The sequence below is a fragment of the Schistocerca americana genome, chromosome 6, assembly GCF_021461395.2.
Source record: "Schistocerca americana isolate TAMUIC-IGC-003095 chromosome 6, iqSchAmer2.1, whole genome shotgun sequence".
Classification (NCBI taxonomy): domain Eukaryota; kingdom Metazoa; phylum Arthropoda; class Insecta; order Orthoptera; family Acrididae; genus Schistocerca; species Schistocerca americana.
The window spans coordinates 544,451,356-544,468,745 of NC_060124.1; positions in this window are offsets into that span (position 1 = coordinate 544,451,356).

Here is a 17,390-nt window from a genome sequence, read left to right on the forward strand (position 1 = left end):
TCCTGCGAGTTCAGTTTTAGATTCCGACGCTTCACTTCAGGTTTACAGTATACCTTGCACCTTCTTATTGACGATGACATACAGACATTCCATCCGAATTCAATACAAAAGGCACAATGCAGACTTAGGTAAAATTTGAATGACACTCTCTCTTTCAATAATTTGAACCTCTCCTGTGAGTTCAGTTTCAGATTCCGATGCGTCACTTCAGGTTTACTGTATACCTTGCACCTTCTAATTGACGATGATACACAGAAATTGCATCTTAATTTAAATGAAAAGGCACAATGCCGACTTAAGTACAAGAGGACTGACACTCTAACTCTCTATGATTTAAACCACTCCTGTGAGTCCAGTTTTAGATTCCGATGCTTCACTTCAGGATTACTGTATACCTTGCACCTTCTTATTGACGATGAAACACAGAAATTGCATCAGAATTAAATTCAAAAGACGCAATGCCGACTTAAGTACAAGAGGACTGACACTCTAACTATCTACGATTTGAACCTCTCCTGTGAGTCCAGTTTTACATTCCGATGCTTCACTTCAGGTTTACTGTATACCTTGCACCTTCTTATTGACGATGAAACACAGTAATTGCATCCGAATTTAATACTAAAGGCACAATGCCGACTTAAGTACAGGAGGACTGACACTCTCACTTTCTACGAATTGAACCTCTCCTGCGAGTCCAGTTTTAAATTCCGATGCTTCACTTCAGGTTTACTGTATTCCTTGCACCTTCTTATTGACGATGAAGCACAGAAATTGCATCGGAATTTAATACAAAAGGCACAATGCGGACTTACGTACAAGAGGACTGACACTATCAACTTCTACGATTTGAACCTCTCCTGTAAGTCCTGGTTTAGATTCCGATGCTTCACGTCAAAATTACTGTAAACCTTGCACCGTCTTATTGACGATGAAACACAGAAATTGCATCCGAATTTAACACAAAAGGTACAATGCCGACTTAAGCACAAGCTGACTGACACTCTAACTTTCTATTATTTGAACCTCTCCTGTGATTCCAGTTTTAGAATCCGATGCTTCACTTCAGGTTTACTGTATACCTTGGACCTTCTTATTGACGATGAAACACAGAAATTGCATTAGATTTTAATCCAAAAGGTACAATGCCGACTTAAGTACAAGAGGACTGACACTCACAATTTCTATGATTTGAACCTCTCCTGTGAGTCCAGTTTTAGATTCCGATGCTCCACTTCAGGTTTACCGTTTCCCATGGACCTTCTTATTGACGATGAAATACAGAAATTGCATCCAAATTTAATACAAACGGCACAATGCCGACTTAAGTACAAGGGGACTGACACTCTCACTTTCTATGATTTGAACCTCTCCTGTGTGTCCAGTGTTAGATTCCGATGCTACATTTCAGGTTTACTGTATCCCTTGGACCTTCTTATGGACGATGAAACACAGAAATTGCATCCGAATTTAATACAAAAGGCACAATGTTGACTTAAGTAAAAGAGGTCTGACACTATAACTCTCTATGATTTAAACCTCTCCTGTGAGTCCAGTTTTAGATTCCAATGCTTCACTTCAGGTTTACTGTACCTTTAGACCATCTTATTGACGATGAAACACAGAAATTGCATCCGAATTTAATGCAAAAGGCACAATGCCGACTTAAGTACAAGAGGACTGATACTCTCACTTTCTATGATTTGAACCTCTCCTGTGAGTCCATTTTTAGATTCCGATGCTTCACTTCAGGTTTACTGTATCCCTTGGACCTTCTTATTGACGATGAAATACAGAAATTGCATCCGAATTTAATACAAAAGGCACAATGCCGGCTTAAGTACAAGCGGACTGACTCTCTCTCTTTCTATGATTTGAACACCTCCTGTGAGTCCAGGTTTAGATTCCGATGCTTCACTTCAGGTTTACTGTATCCCTTGGACATTCTTATTGACGGTGAAACACAGAAATTGCATCCGAATATAATACAAAAGGCACAATGCCGACTTAAGTACAAGAGGATTGACACTCTCACTTTCTACGATTTGAACCTCTCCTGTTAGTCCAGCTTTAGATTCCGATGCTTCACTTCAGGTTTACTGTATACCTTGCACCTTCTTATTGACGATGAAACACACAAATTGGATCTGAATTTAAAACAAGAGGCACAATGCCGGCTTAAGTACAAGAGGACTGACACTCTCGCATTCTATGATTTGAACCTCTCCTGTGAGTCCAGTTTTAGATTCCGATGCTTCACTTCAGGTTTACTGTATACCTTGCACCTTCTTATTGACGATGAAACACAGTAATTGCATCCGAATTTAATACAAAAGGCACAGTGCCGACTTAAGTACAAGAGGACTGACACTCTCACTTGCTACGACTTGAACCTCTCCTGTGAGTCCAGTTTTAGATTCCGATGCTTCACTTCAGGTTTAATGTATACCTTGTACCTTCTTATTGACGATGAAGCACAGAAATTGCATCGGAATTCAATACAAAAGGCACAATGCTGACTTACGTACAAGTGGACTGACACTCTTACTTGCTACGACTTGAACCTCTCCTGTGAGTCCAGTTTTAGATTCTGATGCTTCACGTCAGGTTCACTGTATATCTTGCACCATCTTATTGACGATGAAACACAGAAATTGCATCCGAATTTAATACAAAAGGCACATGGCCGACTTAAGTAAAAGAGGACTGACACTCTCACTTTCTACGGTTTGAACCTCTCCTGTGAGTCCAGGTTTAGATTTTAATGCTTCACGTCAAAATTTCTGTATGCCTTGCACCTTCTTATTGACGATGAAACACAGAAATTGCATCCGAAATTAATACAAAAGGCACAATGCCAACTTAAGTACAAGAGGACTGACACTCTCGCATTCTATGATTTGAACCTCTCCTGTGAGTCCAGTTTTAGATTCCGATGCTTCACTTCAGGTTTACTGTATACCTATCACCTTCTTATTGACGATTAAACACAGTAATAGCATCCGAATTTAATACAAATGGCACAGTGCCGACTAAAGTACAAGAGGACTGACACTCTCACTTGCTACGACTTGAACCTCTCCTGTGAGTCCAGTTTTAGATTCCGATGCTTCACTTCAGGTTTACTGCATCCCTTGGACCTTCTTATTGACGATGAAACACAGAAATTGCATCAGAATTTAATACAAAAGGCACAATGCCGACTTAAGTACAAGAGGACTGACATTCACAATTTCTATGATTTTCACCTCCCCTGTGAGTCCAGTTTTAGATTCCGATGCTTCACTTCAGCTTTACTGTTTCCCTTGGACGTTCTTATTGACGATGAAACACAGAAATTGCATCCAATTTTAATACAATAGTCACAATGCCGACTTAAGTAAAAGAAGACTGGCACTCTCATTTTCTATGATTTGAACATCTCCCCTGAGTCCAGTTTTAGATTCCGATGTGTTTTTTCAGGTTTACTGTATACCTTCCACCTTCTTATTCACGATGAGACACAGAAATTGTATCGGAATTTAATACAAAAGGCACAATGCCGACATAAGTATAAGAGGACTGATACTCTCACTTTCTATGATTTGAACCTCTCCTGTGTGTCCAGTTTTAGATTCCGATGCTTCACTACAGGTTTACTGTATACCTTGGACCTTCTTATTGACGATGAAACACAGAAATTGCATCGGAATTAAATTTAAAAGGCACAATTCCGACTTAAGTACAAGAGGACTGACACTCTAACTATCTATGATTTGGACCTCTCCTGTGAGTCCAGTTTTAGATTCCGATGCTTCACTTCAGGTTCACCGTATACCTTGCACCTTCTTGTTGACGATGAAACACAGCAATTGCATGGGAATTAAATTCAAAAGGCACAATGCCGACTTACGTACAAGAGGACTGACACTCTAACTATCTATGATTTGAACCTCTCCTGTGAGTCCAGTTTTAGATTCCGATGCTTCAATTCAGGTTTACTGCATCCCTTGGACCTTCTTATTGACGATGAAACACAGAAATTGCATTCGAATTTAATACACAAGGCACAATGCAGACTTAAGTACTAGAGGACTAACGCTCTCTCTTTCTATGATTTGAACCTCTCCTGTGAGTCCAGTTTTACATTCCGATGCTTCACTTCAGGTTTACTGTATACCTTGCACCTTCTTATTGACGATGAAACACAGTAATTGCATCCGAATTTAATACTAAAGGCACAATGCCGACTTAAGTACTGGAGGACTGACACTCTCACTTTCTACGAATTGAACCTCTCCTGCGAGTCCAGTTTTAGATTCCGATGCTTCACTTCAGATTTACTGTATACCTTGCACCTTCTTATTGACGATGAAGCACAGAAATTGCATCGGAATTTAATACAAAAGGCACAATGCAGACTTACGTACAAGAGGACTGACACTATCAACTTCTACGATTTGAACCTCTCCTGTAAGTCCTGTTTTAGATTCCGATGCTTCACGTCAAAATTACTGTAAACCTTGCACCTTCTTATTGACGATGAAACACAGAAATTGCATCCGAATTTAACACAAAAGGCACAATGCCGACTTAAGCACAAGCTGACTGACACTCTAACTTTCTATTATTTGAACCTCTCCTGTGATTCCAGTTTTAGAATCCGATGCTTCACTTCAGGTTTACTGTATCCCTTGGACCTTCTTATTGACGATGAAACACAGAAATTGCATTAGAATTTAATCCAAAAGGTACAATGCCGACTTAAGTACAAGAGGACTGACACTCACAATTTCTATGATTTGAACCTCTCCTGTGAGTCCAGTTTTAGATTCCGATGCTTCACTTCAGGTTTACCGTTTCCCACGGACCTTCTTATTGACGATGAAACACAGAAATTGCATCCAAATTTAATACAAAAGGCACAATGCCGACTTAAGTAAAAGGGGCTTGACGCTCTCATTTTCTATGATTTGAACCTCTCCTCTGAGTCCAGTTTTAGATTCCGAAGCGTCACATCAGGTTTACTGTGTACCTTGCACCTTCTTATTGACGATGAAACACAGCAATTTTATCGGAATTAAATTCAAAAGGCACAATGCCGACTTACGTACAAGAGGACTGACACTCTAACTATCTATGATTTGTACCTCTCCTGTGAGTCCAGTTTTAGATTCCGATGCTTCACTTCAGGTTTACTGCATCCCTTGGACCTTCTTATTGACGATGAAACACAGAAATTGCATCCGAATTTAATACACAAGGCACAATGCAGACTTACGTACTAGAGGACTAACGCTCTCTCTTTCTATGATTTGAACCTCTCCTGTGAGTCCAGTTTTACATTCCGATGCTTCACTTCAGGTTTACTGTATACCTTGCACCTTCTTATTGACGATGAAACACAGTAATTGCATCCGAATTTAATACTAAAGGCACAATGCCGACTTAAGTACTGGAGGACTGACACTCTCACTTTCTACGAATTGAACCTCTCCTGCGAGTCCAGTTTTAGATTCCGATGCTTCACTTCAGGTTTACTGTATACCTTGCACCTTCTTATTGACGATGAAGCACAGAAATTGCATCGGAATTTAATACAAAAGGCACAATGCAGACTTACGTGCAAGAGGACTGACACTATCAACTTCTACGATTTGAACCTCTCCTGTAAGTCCTGTTTTAGATTCCGATGCTTCACGTCAAAATTACTGTAAACCTTGCACCTTCTTATTGACGATGAAACACAGAAATTGCATCCGAATTTAACACAAAAGGCACAATGCCGACTTAAGCACAAGCTGACTGACACTCTAACTTTCTATTATTTGAACCTCTCCTGTGATTCCAGTTTTAGAATCCGATGCTTCACTTCAGGTTTACTGTATCCCTTGGACCTTCTTATTGACGATGAAACACAAAAATTGCATTAGAATTTAATCCAAAAGGTACAATGCCGACTTAAGTACAAGAGGACTGACACTCACAATTTCTATGATTTGAACCTCTCCTGTGAGTCCAGTTTTAGATTCCGATGCTTCACTTCAGGTTTACCGTTTCCCATGGACCTACTTATTGACGATGAAACACAGAAATTGCATCCAAATTTAATACAAAAGGCACAATGCCGACTTAAGTAAAAGGGGACTGACACTCTCATTTTCTGTGATTTGAACCTCTCCTCTGAGTCCAGTTTTAGATTCCGAAGCGTCACTTCAGGTTTACTGTGTACCTTGCACCTTCTTATTGGCGATGAGACATAGAAATTGCATCAGAATTTAATACAAAAGGCACAATGCCGACATAAGTACAAGAAGATTGACACTCTCACTTTCTATGATGTGAACCTCTCCTGTGAGCACAGTTTTACATTCCAATGCTTCACTTCAGGTTTAATGTATCCCTTGGACCTTCTTATTGACGATGAAATACAGAAACTGCATCCGAAATTAATTCAAAGCACAATGCCGACTTAAGTACAAGGGGACAGACACTCTCACTTTCTATGATTTGAACCTCTCCTGTGTGTCCAGTGTTAGAATCCGATGCTTCATTTCAGGTTTACTGTATCCCTTGGACCTTCTTATGGACGATGAAACACAGAAATTGCATCCGAATTTAATACAAAAGGCACAATGTTGACTTAAGTAAAAGAGGTCTGACACTCTAACTCTCTATGATTTAAACCTCTCCTGTGAGTCCAGTTTTAGATTCCGATGCTTCACTTCAGGTTTACTGTATACCTTGCACCTTCTTATTGACGATGAAACACAGAAATTGGATCTGAATTTAAAACAAGAGGCACAATGCCGGCTTAAGTACAAGAGGACTGACACTCTCGCATTCTATGATTTGAACCTCTCCTGTGAGTCCAGTTTTAGATTCCGATGCTTCACTTCAGGTTTACTGTATCCCTTGCACCTTCTTTTTGACGATGAAACACAGTAATTGCATCCGAATGTAATACAAAAGGCACAGTGCCGACTTAAGTACAAGAGGACTGACACTCTCACTTGCTACGACTTGAACCTCTCCTGTGAGTCCAGTTTTAGATTCCGATGCTTCACTTCAGGTTTAATGTATACCTTGTACCTTCTTATTGACGATGAAGCACAGAAATTGCATCGGAATTCAATACAAAAGGCACAATGTTGACTTAAGTAAAAGAGGTCTGACACTCTAACTCTCTATGATTTAAACCTCTCCTGTGAGTCCAGTTTTAGATTCCGATGCTTCACTTCAGGTTTACTGTATACCTTGCACCTTCTTATTGACGATGAAACACAGAAATTGGATCTGAATTTAAAACAAGAGGCACAATGCCGGCTTAAGTACAAGAGGACTGACACTCTCGCATTCTATGATTTGAACCTCTCCTGTGAGTCCAGTTTTAGATTCCGATGCTTCACTTCAGGTTTACTGTATACCTTGCACCTTCTTTTTGACGATGAAACACAGAAATTGCATCCGAATTTAATACAAAATGCACATGGCCGACTTAAGTAAAAGAGGACTGACACTCTCACTTTCTACGGTTTGAACCTCTCCTGTGAGTCCAGGTTTAGATTCCAATGCTTCACGTCAAAATTACTGTATGCCTTGCACCTTCTTATTGACGATGAAACACAGAAATTGCATCCGAAATTAATACAAAAGGCACAATGCCAACTTAAGTACAAGAGGACTGACACTCTCGCATTCTATGATTTGAACCTCTCCTGTGAGTCCAGTTATAGATTCCGATGCATCACTTCAGGTTTACTGTATACCTTGCACCTTCTTATTGACGATTAAACACGGTAATTGCATCCGAATTTAATACAAATGGCACAGTGCCGACTAAAGTACAAGAGGACTGACACTCTCACTTGCTACGACTTGAACCTCTCCTGTGAGCCCAGTTTTAGATCTAGATGCTTCACTTCAGGTTTACTGCATCCCTTGGACCTTCTTATTGACGATGAAACACAGAAATTGCATCAGAATTTAATACAAAAGGCACAATGCCGACTTAAGTACAAGAGGACTGACACTCACAATTTCTATGATTTTCACCTCTCCTGTGAGTCCAGTTTTAGATTCCGATTCTTCACTTCAGCTTTACTGTTTCCCATGGACGTTCTTATTGACGATGAAACACAGAAATTGCATCCAAATTTAATACAATAGGCACAATGCCGACTTAAGTAAAAGAAGGCTGGCACTCTCATTTTCTATTATTTGAACCTCTCCCCTGAGTCCAGTTTTAGATTCCGATGTGTTACTTCAGGTTTACTGTATACCTTCCACCTTCTTATTCACGATGAGACACAGAAATTGTATCGGAATTTAATACAAAAGGCACAATCCCGACATAAGTATAAGAGGACTGATACTCTCACTTTCTATGATGTGAGCCTCTCCTGTGAGTCCAGTTTTAGATTCCGATGCTTCACTTCAGGTTTAATGTATCCCTTGGACCTTCTTATTGACGATGAAATACAGAAACTGCATCCAAATTTAATTCAAAGCACAATGCCGACTTAATTAAAAGAGGATTGACACTCTCTCTTTTTATGATTTGAACCTCTCCTGTGTGTCCAGTTTTAGATTCCGATGCTTCACTTCCGGTTTACTGTATACCTTGGACCTTCTTATTGACGATGAAACACAGAAATTGCATCGGAATTAAATTCAAAAGGCACAATTCCGACTTAAGTACAAGAGGACTGACACTCTAACTATCTATGATTTGAACCTCTCCTGTGAGTCCAGTTTTAGATTCCGATGCTTCACTTCAGGTTTACTGTATACCTTGCACCTTCTTATTGACGATGAAACACAGCAATTGCATCGGAATTAAATTCAAAAGGCACAATGCCGACTTACGTACAAGAGGACTGACACTCTAACTATCTATGATTTGAACCTCTCCTGTGAGTCCAGTTTTAGATTCCGATGCTTCACTTCGGGTTTACTGCATCCCTTGGACCTTCTTATTGACGATGAAACACAGAAATTGCATCCGAATTTAATACACAAGGCACAATGCAGACTTAAGTACTAGAGGACTAACGCTCTCTCTTTCTATGATTTGAACCTCTCCTGTGAGTCCAGTTTTACATTCCGATGCTTCACCTCAGGTTTACTGTATACCTTGCACTTTCTTATTGACGATGAGACACAGTAATTGCATTCGAATTTAATACTAAAGGCACAATGCCGACTTAAGTACAGGAGGACTGACACTCTCACTTTCTACGAATTGAACCTCTCCTGCGAGTCCAGTTTTAGATTCCGATGCTTCACTTCAGGTTTACTGTATACCTTGCACCTTCTTATTGACGATGAAGCACAGAAATTGCATCGGAATTTAATACAAAAGGCACAATGCAGACATACGTACAAGAGGACTGACACTATCAACTTCTACGATTTGAACCTCTCCTGTAAGTCCTGTTTTAGATTCCGATGCTTCACGTCAAAATTACTGTAAACCTTGCACCTTCTTATTGACGATGAAACACAGAAATTGCATCCGAATTTAACACAAAAGGCACAATGCAGACTTAAGCACAAGCTGACTGACACTCTAACTTTCTATTATTTGAACCTCTCCTGTGATTCCAGTTTTAGAATCCGATGCTTCACTTCAGGTTTACTGTATCCCTTGGACCTTCTTATTGACGATGAAACACAGAAATTGCATTAGAATTTAATCCAAAAGGTACAATGCCGACTTAAGTACAAGAGGACTGACAGTCACAATTTCTATGATTTGAACCTCTCCTGTGAGTCCAGTTTCAGATTCCGATGCTTCACTTCAGGTTTACCGTTTCCCATGGACCTTCTTATTGACGATGAAACACAGAAATTGCATCCAAATTTAATACAAAAGGCACAATGCCGACTTAAGTAAAAGGGGACTGACACTCTCATCTTCTATGATTTGAACCTCTCCTCTGAGTCCAGTTTTAGATTCCGAAGCGTCACTTCAGGATTACTGTGTACCTTGCACCTTCTTATTGGCGATGAGACACAGAAATTGCATCAGAATTTAATACAAAAGGCACAATGCCGACATAAGTACAACAGGATTGGCACTCTCACTTTCTATGATGTGAACCTCTCCTGTGAGCACAGTTTTACATTCCAATGCTTCACTTCAGGTTTAATGTATCCCTTGGACCTTCTTATTGACGATGAAATACAGAAACTGCATCCGAAATTAATTCAAAGCACAATGCCGACTTAAGTAAAAGAGGATTGGCACTCTCTCTTTTTATGATTTGAACCTCTCCTGTGAGTCCAGTTTTAGATTCCGATGCTTCACTTCACGTTTACTGTATCCCTTGGACCTTCTAATGGATGATGAAACACAGTAATTGCATCCGAATTTAATACAATAGGCACAATGCCGACTTAAGTACAAGAGGACTGACACTCTAACTTTCTATGATTTGAACCTCTACTGTGAGTCCAGTTTTAGATTCAAATGCTTCACTTCAGGTTCACTGTATACCTTGCACCTTCTAATTGACGATGAAACACAGAAATTGCATCCGAATTTAATACAAAAGGCACACTGCCGACTTAAGTACAAGGGGACTGACACTCTCACTTTCTATGATTTGAACCTCTCCTGTGTGTCCAGTGTTAGATTCCGATGCTTCATTTCAGGTTTACTGTATCCCTTGGACCTTCTTATGGACGATGAAACACAGAAATTGCATCCGAATTTAATACAAAAGGCACAATGTAGACTTATGTAAAAGAGGTCTGACACTCTAACTCTCTATGATTTTAACCTCTCCTGTGAGTCCAGTTTTAGATTCCAATGCTTCACTTCAGGTTTACTGTATCTTTTGGACCATCTTATTGACGATGAAACACAGAAATTGGATCTGAATTTAAAACAAGAGGCACAATGCCGGCTTAAGTACAAGAGGACTGACACTCTCGCATTCTATGATTTGAACCTCTCCTGTGAGTCCAGTTTTAGATTCCGATGCTTCACTTCAGGTTTACTGTATACCTTGCACCCTCTTATTGACGATGAAACACAGTAATTGCATCCGAATGTAATACAAAAGGCACAGTGCCGACTTAAGTACAAGAGGACTGACACTCTCACTTGCTACGACTTGAACCTCTCCTGTGAGTCCAGTTTTAGATTCCGATGCTTCACTTCAGGTTTAATGTATACCTTGCACCTTCTTATTGACGATGAAGCACAGAAATTGCATTGGAGTTCAATACAAAAGGCACAATGCTGACTTACGTACAAGAGGACTGACACTCTCACTTGCTACGACTTGAACCTCTCCTGTGAGTCCAGTTTTAGATTCTGATGCTTCACGTCAGGTTCACTGTATACCTTGCACCATCTTATTGACGATGAAACACAGAAATTGCATCCGAATTTAATACAAAAGGCTCATGGCCGACTTACGTAAAAGAGGACTGACACTCTCACTTTCTACGGTTTGAACCTCTCCTGTGAGTCCAGGTTTAGATTCCAATGCTTCACGTCAGAATTACTGTATGCCTTGCACCTTCTTATTGACGATGAAACACAGAAATTGCATCCGAAATTAATACAAAAGGCACAATGCCAACTTAAGTACAAGCGGACTGACACTCTCGCATTCTATGATTTGAACCTCTCCTGTGAGTCCAGTTTTAGATTCCGATGCTTCACTTCAGGTTTACTGTATACCTTGCACCTTCTTATTGACGATTAAACACAGTAATTGCATCCGAATTTAATACAAATGGCACAGTGCCGACTAAAGTACAAGAGGACTGACACTCTCACTTGCTACGATTTGAACCTCTCCTGTGAGTCCAGTTTTAGATTCCGATGCTTCACTTCAGGTTTACTGCATCCCTTGGACCTTCTTATTGACGATGAAACACAGAAATTGCATCAGAATTTAATACAAAAGGCACAATGCCGACTTAAGTACAAGAGGATTGACACTCTCACTTTCTACGGTTTGAACCTCTCCTGTTAGTCCAGCTTTAGATTCCGATGCTTCACTTCAGGTTTACTGTATACCTTGCACCTTCTTATTGACGATGAAACACAGAAATTGGATCTGAATTTAAAACAAGAGGCACAATGCCGGCTTAAGTACAAGAGGACTGACACTCTCGCATTCTATGATTTGAACCTCTCCTGTGATTCCAGTTTTAGATTCCGAAGCTTCACTTCAGGTTTACTGTATACCTTGCACCCTCTTATTGACGATGAAACACAGTAATTGCATCCGAATGTAATACAAAAGGCACAGTGCCGACTTAAGTACAAGAGTACTGACACTCTCACTTGCTACGACTTGAACCTCTCCTGTGAGTCCAGTTTTAGATTCCGATGCTTCACTTCAGGTTTAATGTATACCTTGTACCTTCTTATTGGCGATGAAGCACAGAAATTGCATCGGAATTCAATACAAAAGGCACAATGCTGACTTACGTACAAGAGGACTGACACTCTCACTTGCTACGACTTGAACCTCTCCTGTGAGTCCAGTTTTAGATTCTGATGCTTCACGTCAGGTTCACTGTATACCTTGCACCATCTTATTGACGATGAAACACAGAAATTGCATCCGAATTTAATACAAAAGGCACATGGCCGACTTAAGTAAAAGAGGACTGACACTCTCACTTTCTACAGTTTGAACCTCTCCTGTGAGTCCAGGTTTAGATTCCAATGCTTCACGTCAAAATTACTGTATGCCTTGCACCTTCTTATTGACGATGAAACACAGAAAATGCATTCGAAATTAATACAAAAGGCACAATGCCAACTTAAGTACAAGAGGACTGACACTCTCGCATTCTATGATTTGAACCTCTCCTGTGAGTCCAGTTTTAGATTCCGATGCTTCACTTCAGGTTTACTGTATACCTTGCACCTTCTTATTGACGATTAAACACAGTAATTGCATCCGAATTTAATACAAATGGCACAGTGCCGACTAAAGTACAAGAGGACTGACACTCTCACTTGCTACGACTTGAACCTCTCCTGTGAGTCCAGTTCTAGATTCCGATGCTTCACTTCAGGTTTACTGCATCCCTTGGATCTTCTTATTGACGATGAAACACAGAAATTGCATCAGAATTTAATACAAAAGGCACAATGCCGACTTAAGTACAAGAGGACTGACACTCACAATTTCTATGATTTCCACCTCTCCTGTGAGTCCAGTTTTAGATTCCGATGCTTCACTTCAGCTTTACTGTTTCCCTTGGACGTTCTTATTGACGATGAAACACAGAAATTGCGTCCAAATTTAATACAATAGGCACAATGCCGACTTAAGTAAAAGAAGACTGGCACTCTCATTTTCTATGATTTGGACCCCTCCTCTGAGTCCAGTTTTAGATTCCGATGTGTTACTTCAGGTTTACTGTATACCTTCCACCTTCTTATTCACGATGAGACACAGAAATTGTATCGGAATTTAATACAAAAGGCACAATGCCGTCATAAGTATAAGAGGACTGATACTCTCACTTTCTATGATGTGAACCTCTCCTGAGAGTCCCGTTTTAGATTCCGATGCTTCACTTCAGGTTTAATGTATCCCTTGGACCTTCTTATTGACGATGAAATACAGAAACTGCATCCAAATTTAATTCAAAGCACAATGCCGACTTAATTAAAAGAGGATTGACACTCTCTCTTTTTATGATTTGAACCTCTCCTGTGTGTCCAGTTTTAGATTCCGATGCTTCACTTCAGGTTTACTGTATACCTTGGACTTTCTTATTGACGATGAAACACAGAAATTGCATCGGAATTAAATTCAAAAGGCACAATTCCGACTTAAGTACAAGAGGACTGACACTCTAACTATCTATGATTTGAACCTCTCCTGTGAGTCCAGTTTTAGATTCCGATGCTTCACTTCAGGTTTACTGTATACCTTGCACCTTCTTATTGACGATGAAACACAGCAATTGCATCGGAATTAAATTCAAAAGGCACAATGCCGACTTACGTACAAGAGGACTGACACTCTAACTATCTATGATTTGAACCTCTCCTGTGAGTCCAGTTTTAGATTCCGATGCTACACTTCAGGTTTGCTGTATCCTTTGGACATTCTAATTGACGATGAAACACAGTAATTGCATCCGAATTTAATACAATAGGCACAATGCCGACTTAAGTACAAGAGGACAGACACTCTAACTTTTTATGATTTGAACCTGTACTGTGAGTCGAGTTTTAGATTCCGATGCTTCACTTCAGGTTTACTGTACACCTTGCACCTTCTTATTGACTATGAAACACAGAAATTGCATTCGAATCTAATACAAAAGCGCAATGCCGACTTATGTACAAGAGGAGTGACACTCTCACTTTCTATGATTTGAACCTCTCCTGTGTGTCCAGTGTCAGATTACGATGCTTCACTTCAGGTTTACTGTATCCCTCGGACCTTCTTATTGACGATGAAACACAGAAATTGCATCCGGATATAATACAAAAGGCACAATGCCGACATATGTAAACGAAGACTGACACTCTCTCTTTCTATGATTTGAACCTCTCCAGTGAGTCCAGTTTGAGATTCCGATGCTTCACTTCATGTTTACTGTATACCTTGCACCTTCTTATTGCCGATTAAACACAGAAATTGCATCCGAATTTAATACAACAGGCACAATGCCGACTTAAGTACAAGAGGACGGACAGTCACACTTTCTATGATTTGAACCTCTCCTGTGAGTTAATTTTTAGACTCCGATGCATCACTTAGGGGTTTACTGTATCCCTTGGACCTTCTTATTGACGATGAAATACAGAAATCGCATCCGAATTTAATACAAAAGGCACAATGCCGACTTAAGTACAAGCGGACTGACACTCTCTCTTTCTATGATATAAACCTCTCCTGTGAGTCCAGTTTTAGATTCCGATGCTTCACTTCAGGTTTACTGTATACCTTCCACCTTCTTATTGACGATGAAACACAGAAATTGCATCGGAATTTAATACTAAAGGCACAATGCCGACTTAAGGAAAAGAGGACTGACACTCTCACTTTCTATGATTTGAACCTCTCCTGTGAATCCAGTTTTAGATTCCGATGCTTCACTTCAGGTTTACTGTATCCCTTGGACCTTCTTATTGACGATGAAACACAGAAATTGCATCCGGATTTAATACAAATGGCACAATGCCGACTTAAGCAAAAGAGGACTGACAATCTCACTTTCTGTCATTTGAACCTCTCCTGTGAGTCCAGTTTTAGATTCCGATGCCGCACTTCAGGTTTACTGTGTACTTTGCACCTTTTTATTGACGATGAAACACAGAAATTGCATCGGACTTAAATTCAAAAGACGCAATGCCGACTTAAGTACAAGAGGACTGACACTTTAACTATCTATGATTTGAACCTCTCCTGTGAGTCCAGTTTTAGATTCCGATGCTTCACTTCAGGTTTACTGTATCCCTTGGACCTTCTAATTGACGATGTAACACAGTAATTACATCCGAATGTAATACAATAGGCACAATGCCGACTTAAGTACAAGAAGACTGACACTCTCACTTTCTACGATTTGAACCTCTCCTGTGAGTCCAGTGTTAGATTCCGATGCTTCATTTCAGGTTTACTGTATCCCTCGGACATTCTTTTGGACGATGAAACACAGAAATTGCATCCGGATTCAATACAAAAGGCACAATGCCGACACATGTAAAAGCGGACTGACACTCTCTCTTTCTATGATTTGAACCTCTCCTGTCAGTCCATTTTTAGATTCCGATGTTTCACTTCAGGTTTACTGTATACCTTGGACCTTCTTATTGACGATGAAATACAGAAATTGCATCCGAATTTAATTCAAAAGGCACAATGCCGACTTACGTACAAGCGGACTGACACTCTCTCTTTCTATGATTTGAACCTCTCCTGTGAGTCCAGTTTTAGATTCCGATGCTTCACTTCAGGTTTACTGTATCCCTTGGACATTCTTATTGACGATGAATCACAGAAATTGCATCCGAATATAATACAAAAGGCACAATGCCGACTTAAGTACAAGAAGACTCACACTCTCACTTTCTACGATTTGAACCTCTCCTGTGAGTCCAGTTTTAGATTCCGATGCTTCACTTCAGGTTTACTGTATACCTTGGACCTTCTTATTGACGATGAAACACAGAAACGGGATCCGAATTAAAAACAAAAGGCACAATGCCGACTTAAGTACAAGAGGACTGTCACTCTCGCATTCTATGATTTGAACCTCTCCTGTGAATCCTGTTATAGATTCCGATGCTTCACTTCAGGTTTACTGTATACCTTGCACCTTCTTATTGACGATGAAACACAGTAATTGCATCCGAATTTAATACAAAAGGCACAGTGCCGACTTAAGTACAAGAGGACTGACACTTTAACTATCTACGATTTGAACCTCTCCTGTGAGTCCAGTTTTAGATTCCGAAACGTCACTTCAGGTTTACTGTATACCTTGCTCCTTCTTATTGACGATGAGACACAGAAATTGCATCGGAATTTAATACAAAAGGCACAATGCCGACATAAGTACAAGAGGACTGACACTCTAACTTTCTATGATGTGAACCACACCTGTGAGTCCAGTTTTAGATTCCAATGCTTCACTTCAAGTTTAATGCATCCCTTGGTCATTCTTATTGACGATGAAATACAGAAACTGCATCAGAATTTAATTCAAAGCACAATGCCTACTTAAGTAAAAGAGGATTGACACTCTCTCTTTTTATGATTTGAACCTCTCCAGTCAGTCTAGTTTTAGATTCCGATGCTTCACTTCAGGTTTACTGTATACCTTGCACCTTCTTATTGACGATGAAACACAGGAATTGCATCGGAATTAAATTCAAAAGGCACAAAGCCGCCTAAAGTACAAGAGGAATGACACTCTAATTCTCTATGATTTGAACCTCTCCTGTGAGTCCAGTTTTAGATTCCGATGCTTCACTTCAGGTATACTATATACCTTGCACCTTCTTATTGACGATGAAACACAGAAATTGCATCGGAATAAAATTCAAAAGGCACAATGCTGACTTACGTACAAGGGGACTGCCACTCTAACTGTCTATGATTTGAACCCCTCCTGTGAGTCCAGTTTTAGATTCCGATGCTTCACTTCAGGTTTACTGTATCCCTTGGACCTTCTAATTGACAATGAAACACAGTAATTGCATTCGAATTTAATACAATAGGCAAAATGCCCACTTAAGTACATGAAGACTGACACTCTCACATTCTACGATTTGAACCTCTCCTGTGAGTCCAGTGTTAGGTCCCGATGCTTCATTTCAGGTTTACTGTATCCCTTGGACCTTCTAATGGACGATGAAACACAGAAATTGCATCCGGATTTAATACAAAAGGCACAATGCCGACATATGT